Here is a 9,126-nt window from a genome sequence, read left to right as displayed (position 1 = left end):
TAACACACAATTTTATCATTTAAAATGCAAATTCAAAATTTCAATTAAATCTGTAAACGTGTTAACCGCCTGCCTATCTGTATGCATGAGAATGCATGGAAACACACAACTCGAAAATACAAAGTTGACTTAGATAAATGAAATTTGGTGTGTGGTTCTGCAACTGAAATTATAAATTTGGTGTCAGTTTTGGTTATATGTCAAAAAAACTCAAGTGTATATTCAATTTTATCCATTATATTACAATGCATGGAACGCTCATGTAAGGGACTTTGAAAATAAAAATGTGAGCACTCATGATATTTACAACTTTGCCTAAAATCCATACTTTATACAAGCAGGTGACACCTTTATTCGGAAATATGAGTTTCAGGGACACCATTCCAGCTGATTACAGTTGTATTTTTGCATTACAATGATACCAATCACCGCTTGCATCAGTCAAATAGCACGACGGTGGATATTCTATCACCATCGTATCAAGTTGCTATGCGTTTAAAATAGCGACTATCTTAGAACGGATGAATTAATAAAATTAATATTTTGGCCCATAAAAAATACCAGAAAATCAAAATACAAAGAGGAAACCAAACTAAAAATAGAACCTGTATACAAAATAAAACACCGGTGTTTTCTTAAATTGGCTTAGTGTATTAAATCGAGTTTAGTTTTAGCATACTATTTTGAAGCAACATTAGGCTATTATTTTGAACGAATCTCAATACTGAATCGCGGTCAAATGAAGAGGATGGAAACGAGCCAGTATTCCCTTCATACTTTCGCACCACACCAACAGGAGAACATTCACCGGACGGATTTAATATGCACCAGACAGACGATTTTTTGGAAAAATTGAGTTTCGAATCTGGTACTCTCACCCAAAATCGAAACTCTACCACCATAGCCGATTACACTGGTCGAGGACTTAGGATAAAGCAGAAGCGAGACAACTTGTGTTAGTCAAAACAATTTAGGTTTTAGTTTAGTTTGGATATATTAACGTCCCGTTTGAAGCAACACTAGGGCTATTTTGGGACGGACCTCGTAATTTGAATGAACCACGATCAGATGACGAGGGCGACACCTGAGCTGGCACCTCCCTCTCCACACCACACCAGCGGGAGGACGTTTGGTCATGACGGATTTAACGTGCAACAGACCCCCTTACACGACGGTTCTTCGGTGGAATTGGGTCTCGAACCTGAAACCCTCCGGTTCCGAGGCCGAGACCTTACCACGAGGCCACCGCGGCCTCAAAACAATTTAGAGATATTTAGGGAAGAAGCCAGAGTTCACACAGTCCAATTGAAGTAAGTTGACTTTCAGAAAGAATTTTTGAGGTGAATCAGTTCACATTATTTTGCTTGGTGAAAAACCAGACAGCTCCCCTTCCTACCGTCAACCGACTGTAGAATGAAAAGTAATTTCTTGTATGCACAATATACAAAGAGAAAACATTGTAATCTCCGGAAATTTCGACTAAGACATTTTGGCGAATCTTCGCATTTCTGATAAACCGGAGTCGGAAAAATATATTTTTGGAATTTTGACTATTTGTGAACGAGCTAACCGGAAAAAAAAATTGAAATGGACAAATGAAACTTGGCAGAAGGAACTTAATGCCAAATTTATATATTAATATCAAATTTTGAATGAAATTCATTAAAGGTAGGTTGTCAGTATGGTTGTGCAAGTACTATTGGAAAATTGAGAAAAATAGGAAATTGGTCAATTTGTTAAAAGAGGAACCTGATATTGTCTCCTTCCTAAATCCACTTCTATATCCTAATAATGAAGGTGTGAAAGTAAATCATTGTCAACTCAGAAACAATTTCCACCAACATTGATAAACTGACGCCTTTTTTTAAAAATTTCTCTCCCTTTTAAAATTCAAAGTAATAGCTTTTCAATATTCTTCAAGATAACCAGGAATTTTTTTTACCTTCTTCCATCTTATTTTTATTTGAAATCTTATTTTAAAAAACGGAAAGATGATTTATGTTTTTTTTGATAAAATTTTTTGTTAGCGCTGTAAGAAAAAATAAGTTTCCTACTTTTGAGATAGATGGCGCCACGATTGCTCCAATTCGATTACATAGTTAAGCACTCACAATCTCTTTCGGGATTCCCAGTGTATGCATTTGATGCTTATAAGCCAGAACAACTAAAGTTCTTAAGATATAACAATTCTTTTTAATATAAAATATAGATTCACTCGTTGAAAAAGTAATTTAAACAGAAATTTCGCATTTTGGTTTTACAGTGTATAACAAGTGTTCTATACAATTAAAAAAAGTTACCATGCCTAATTTCTGAATAGAAATCCATCTACCTTTCGGAAGTTTTTGGACACGTTATAATTTTTTTTTTTTTCAACTTGTGAAATCTCCATTAAAAGTAAATATCTCAATGGGGTATTTTTAGACAGAGCGCAACCTTTTCTTTATAAATAAGTAAATTTAAAATTTTTGAAATTAAAATTTTTTCAAATGCATGGTAAAAATACTTTTCAAATCCAAATAATAATGAAATTAATTATAAAAACCCCAATTTAAAGCACTTTTTTAGTTAAATGTTCTAAATTAAGAATATTTTGGCATTTGCAAGATTTTTTTGGTTTCGAAAATTGAGTGAAGTGAAAATGTGAAAAATATTTATAATATTGAAAAACTACTTTCGGAATTTTTATGCAACCTCGATTTTTTTAAAGATTTCATTAGCATAATATGTTAAAGCATGTTTTTGACCAGCAAAACATCTAAATTGCTGAATTCATGCGTTTGTATTTGATATATTACTTTTTAAAAACATTTTTCAAAATTTCCAGTTAGATGATATTAAGCATGTAAGATAAAGTTTTTTTTAACTTATCACGAATTATTAATAGAAATATAGCATTTCTAATACAACTTCTAAACTTAGTACATACGGAAAGAGGAAATACATGTCTTAGAATGTTGTTTTTTTCCCCGAAATTCCAAACAAAAAAAAATTAAACGAAACTTTGACGTATTACCAAGATAACTTCCGAAAATATTACAAGATTATATTGACATCTTAAAATTCAAAAAGTAATTTCTTTCAATCGCACACATTTTTTAGCGTACATATTTACAATTTTCAGTTAATTTTTGAAAAATTTTATTTTGCAAAAACACATTTCATTGTTAAACTCGTATTCATTATCGTTACTAATATTTCAATTTGTCTTTTTTCTTATTGTTGTCGATTAAGATATGAAGATTCGGCTTATTTTTCTATATTAAGCAAGTTTTAATATAAACACATATAACAAATTATATAAAGCGTTTATAAGCACAATTACATTACACTTACAACTGAGATTTAAGTTCTATATAAAGCAATGAAGAAAAAAAAAAATTTTTAATGTGCATTTTTAAACACTTTTGAATTTTCCTGCGATATAACTGAATACTTAAAGTACAGACTGAAAATTAGAAAAATGTATAACACAATAAACAGAACAGATCAAGATTTTTAAAATGGTATAGGTAATGTGTTTATCAGAATTCGATATTTTAAAAAAATCTGCTGAAGAAGCCATTAAAAACCATCATATGGAAGGTATTTTTAAGTTTTTAGCTTCTATTAATCACGGCGAACCAAGTCGTTTTCAAAAGCAACGAGAATAAAATAATCTGAAACAGATTTCAAGACCATCTGAATTCGATATCAATCTTCATTTTTAATTTTTATTTTACGGAATAATTTTTTGGATTAATTTCTTTTCATACTGAAATGCATAACAAAAATTTGTAATACTTTTTTTGAAAAAATGCTAATATGAGTTTGAATGAAAAAGAAATTATTGAGACTTCATTTTATTCCAATATTTAGCATTCAAGTACTATTTTTCAATTTTATAGTTGATTGAATGTCGTATAAAAAGTAGTAATCATTCACTAATAAGATTTGAAGCTATTGATAGAATTTCTTTTAATTAAGCGGTTATAGTACCTGAATATATTTATAGAAATTTCTTTTAACGAATTTCGGATATAAACTTAAAAGTTGCACAGAATTAAAATGCTTCAAATTTAAAACAGTTACTTAACATTTTAAAATTATATAACGGATATGGAATATAATTATTAATAACGATAGATACTATGATTAAAAGTATACAAAATATTTTTTCTAATAAACAACAAATTGAACTATACTGGTATGTATGCAAGATGCTTTTAAAGCAATTATAATTTGAATAAAAAAATGAATTTTATTTAAAGAAAATTATTTCATTTAAAATTCTTCTCTTGCCTCGAGTTTTGAAGCAGGTCTGAATTTATAGAGTCCTTTCCAAATTCGGATCTCCAATCAAGACCCCTTTCTAAAATGAGCTTGTTCTTTTTTCTTATTGCCAATGGCTCTCGGTATGACCACCCACCCCGCATTGGTCATTGGCACACAAAGCATTCCTTTAATGGCATCAGTATGTGCAGGTTTCCTTTGCTATTTTGTTACTTTTTGCATTGAACCTTGAACATAATGGGTTTCTCGAAGTTCTTAGAAGGGAGGAGTTTTTCTCCGAGAGAAAAGGGGCTTCAAGGTTTTGGGGGAATATTTACGAAAATGAAACATCGTTCGAATGAGGATCTATTGATCGTGAAATTTTCTTCCAAGATTAACCCTTCAGGTTCTGGGAGATCGACCACATAATTGTGATCATATACAATCTTCTATTTGTAGCTTACTTTATAAAGTAGCAATATCGACTTGTAAATTTGTTCCAGTTTGATCACTAATGTTAAATAGGAAATTAATTTCATTTGAATTAAATTTGGTTTCTTGTAAACGACTTTTACCATCCGAAATTAGGTACATTTAATTGTATAACACATAAGTACAATCAATTTTCTCAATGAATTCTAATGGGGTTGAAAGATAAGTAAATGCGTACGAAAAAACTAAAGAAAAAAAAATCGGCACCTCATTAAAAAAAAAAAAAAATTGCTTTTTTACAATAGTAACAGATCTCACGGACAAATGATTTATCAAAATTCTAATAGCTTCCGTCTTGACAAGTTCCAAAAGTTGAGGATTTGCTAACTTATATGTTCATTTTAAAAATGCGAATTAATGTGAAAACCAAAATAATTCATAAAGAAAATGAATAATTTTTATTTTTTGGTATACATGGTATACAGAAAGTATAGCAATCTTCAAAAATTCGAATTCGTTATTTTGACGAATCTCCGCATCTTAGAACTCCCTTTTTTCGAAAAACACCTAGAGAAATATGCGTCTGTCTATGATAAAGATAACTCAAAATCACTTCGATCTACAAGAATGAAATTTGGTATACTGACTTTCAAAATTTGATATCAAATTATATTTTTTTCTATTAAATTTGATAGGAATTTGTAAATTTCTATCAACTTTTGAGCAAAATCCGCTCAAAAGAAACCGGCTGTCCGAATATAATTTAACACGATAACTACAAAACAGAGATAAAATCTGGTACAGAGATTTAACATCTATAATACAGGCAGCGATCACATTTTAAACCAAATCTCAAAAGGGATTGACTACCTGTTGATCTATACTTTAGAAAAAAGTAAACGTGAAAACTCTGACGAAAGAATTTGACATCAAATTTGAAATGTGATTTTACGACTACAAGTGTAGTTTTGTGTCAAATTTTTATTTCAATCAGTTGGAAAAAATGCGTCTGTAACACAATTTCTATTTTTGGATACTATTAGCAGCATGCCAGAGATTAATCGCCAAATAACTCGCCAAGAATGACTCGATCGATTGAGTAAAAATACTGATTAACGCCAAAGATTACTATTTCCTAATTATACGGAAACTGCTAACAAGGCGGTCTCTGGGATAACACCTTTATTAGAATGTATGCGAGAAAGTTTTTGGGAGACCACACTCACTGGTTTAACTTTGAAGCTCTAAAGTAAAATATTCAACTTTCTGAAAATGGGTTGACTCCCTATTACTTCAATAACCTTAACATACTATTCTACTTCGCAAAGAGGCTTATCAATAGCGGAGGTTTTGCCGACTATTAAAAACCCACGTCCATATCATCAATAATGATAATCGCTTTATCTGCGGAACGTTTCGACGAATAAAACACCTGCGCATTTTGTGTCGCCTTCCAATGAACAAATGTAGAATCGAATGATCGAAGCATTTACCAGCTTGGAAGACAGCTGACAAAAGGACAAAAAAAAAAAAAAAAAAAAAAAAATCGCGATTTACAACGAAATTTTATTTTTACTACCGGTATAATATTTATTGGCTTCAAGTCTAATTTTTCACTTCTAGTCTAATATAATATGTTTTTAAACAAATATGTTTTTAATAAACAGAATAGCTAATATGTTAATAAACAGATATGTTATAAAAGATATGTTAACAAACAGAAACACTAATATGTTTTTAAACAAACAAAAATGCATTAAAAAAATGTAAGTTAAGAATTAAATATTGAGGTAAGTATAATTAAAGACATACTCCTACATTTTATTGTAGAGATTTCAAATATTACACTAGATAGAGGCCTGAAGCAGTTATATGATAAATTTTAAATAATTCGATTTCTAAGCTTTTTTTTAAATGTTTATTTCGTAGAATTAAATGGCTCTTCTAATTTATTTTATGAAAGTAAATCTGTAGTTTTTTTTTCAATCTCAGTTTCAAAATTCATCTTAATTTCAATGTTTTTTTAAATCTTAATTTTCATAACTGTTCCGAAACTTACCAGATTCTATCTCGGCTACATAGCAAAATTCTTAGGCGGCAAGCTTGTTCACCCAGATATTGAATTTTTACTCTTAAATTATTAGTATGGTTATTTAAAAACATCTCGCTTTATTTGATAAGGTTGAAAAAAGGCGAATTAAATTGATCAGTCTACTAAAAATTACGGGATATCCAATTTAAATAGTGTATATACTACGGAATGAAAGCGGAAGGGAATTCTATTTCGGAATTAATTTCCAAAAAAGCTTCTTTATCTTTTATCTTCTTTCTTTTTATTTTTATTTTAAAATTTACAAAATCAATTTTTGAGTATTTTGATGGATAAGTTTGAGCCTCATATCTTTAAAAGCATTGCAATTGATTGTGTATCAAATAAAGTTTTTAAAAAATAAAGAAAATTCTACGAGGATGAAATCGATTTTATTAAAAGCGAAATTTTGAGTTTTAAGATAAAGGCAACAATTGTTGGTACAGCTTGATTTCCACGGTAACGGCAATAAACTGCCAAATCATGTTAAAAAGCAGCCAAAAGTAGCAAACTAAGAGAAATCATACAAATATTTTCTTTGGGTTTCAATTTGACTTTGCGTTTGAACCGCGTCATTCTAGCTTGGCATTATTCTTGGCGTAGTCTTAATCAAGATGTACCAATCTTTTTTTGTGAAATAATAGTTAAGGAAAATATTAACACTAATTTCCATCGGCAAGTCAGATTATTTGGCGACGGTTAAGCCAATTTCCATGCTCGATTAAGTATATCATCTTGATTTCTATACATCTTCACGAAGTTTCGGCGATAATTTGCAAGTTCATCTCATTTCTAATAATATTTTGCAATTCCATTAATTACTAATGTTGAATGAAGCGCAGCTGTAAAAACATTCAATGAAATGATCGGGAATTTTCGTACGGTAGTATGTGTTACATTTGATTGTTGCTATTCGGTAATAAGCAATAAAAACGATTTCTGTGCCACGCACTTTAGCTTTTTATTATTACATACAAGACAAAAAACTTTTTTTCTAGCATATCAAGTAAAATAGAACAATAAACCATTAATAAAATTAACTCTTAAATGTAAGAAATAAAAAATATTTTAAATTGTCTAAAAATTAAAAATTGTTTTAATACATTTTTAAAAATGAATTTTTATCTTATTGCTGTAATAAAATAATCAACTTTATCCTTTTATCCTATCTTTCGTTTCCTATCACAATTTCATATTACGACAAACAGATCATTAAATATTCGAATTCTTAGGTTATTAAATATTAAAAGCAAAATTTTTCTTTCGTTAATATTTTAACGATTTTTTTTAATGCTTTTCTTAAAACTGGCATTTCTTATTTTGCTTTTCTTACTGCATTTAACGTTCTTTTACTTATACGTTTAACCACATTCTATTAATTTTTTCTTCTTTATATAACGTAGAAACGTTTGCACGCATAATTCAATGGCTGATGCAATCAAGTTTTTTAAAAATAATGCTTCGAATTACTTTCGAAAATTTTCTATTGAAATATTATGACGGATTCATACATGTGAAATTCTTCCTTCGACTGGAAAAAGAAAAATCACGTTACTAGTTGAAACTATTTTCGTCGTAAAGTTAAAGGGCGTTAAAACAAATTTTTATTTTCTCTTTTCATCACATCTGCCTTTAAACACAATGATCAAAAAAGTGCTTTAATTTCGATATGCATTGTTACAGATGTCTCGTGCTCTCGTTTATCCCAGTGGATATTCTTCGCATTGACGTTACAGGCACTCACCTCGTATTTCGAGAACCTTGGTGACGGGAATTCTCAAAAGAAAGAAAAAATTTCGTTTATAGAGTAAGATTACGCCGATGACGAATTTACTTTTTTGGAAGGGAAAGATGGCTAAAACAAATTTTGTAAATGTCTCATATTACCAAAATCCTCCAATGGTCCTTGTCACGCAACTTTCCGTTTATTTTGCAACTTGTTGTTTTATAAAATATTAAATGGTGAAAGAAGATTTACAATATTTGAGGGCATGTTGTTAAATGCATGTATGGTTTTCGAGAAAAGAAAATTCCGACACCGGGAATCGAACCCGGGCCTCCAGGGTGAGAGCCAGGTATCCTAACCACTAGACCATGCCGGAGTCGTGAAACAATGTAACGCAACTAAACTCATCTGAACTTCTTTGAATTACTGATTTTCTAAGTTGGCACGGTTTCAACTTTTTTTCCCTGCCCTTTCTGAAGAGGAAAAAGGATTTGTTTAATTTTTTTTCGCTCTCGATTTCTTTTATCGCCACATTTTAATAATAAGATACTGTTATATCCGTTTTATCTCAATATAATAGTGAATTGGAAATACAAAAACTAAAGCATTGCTTTTCAGAAAGATAAAT

The 9,126-nt window shown here is 30.1% G+C and overlaps 1 non-coding gene across 1 annotated transcript; it reads right to left on the bottom strand.

The window, feature by feature from the left end:
- Positions 1–8,802: 8,802 nt before the first annotated feature.
- On the bottom strand, positions 8,803–8,874 carry Trnae-cuc (transfer RNA glutamic acid (anticodon CUC)). The gene has a single exon. It is a non-coding gene; the product is annotated as a tRNA-Glu (tRNA).
- Positions 8,875–9,126: the final 252 nt, after the last annotated feature.

This window comes from Argiope bruennichi, chromosome 10 (assembly GCF_947563725.1).
Source record: "Argiope bruennichi chromosome 10, qqArgBrue1.1, whole genome shotgun sequence".
Classification (NCBI taxonomy): Eukaryota; Metazoa; Arthropoda; class Arachnida; order Araneae; family Araneidae; genus Argiope; species Argiope bruennichi.
This window is presented reverse-complemented; position numbering and strand designations above follow the sequence as displayed.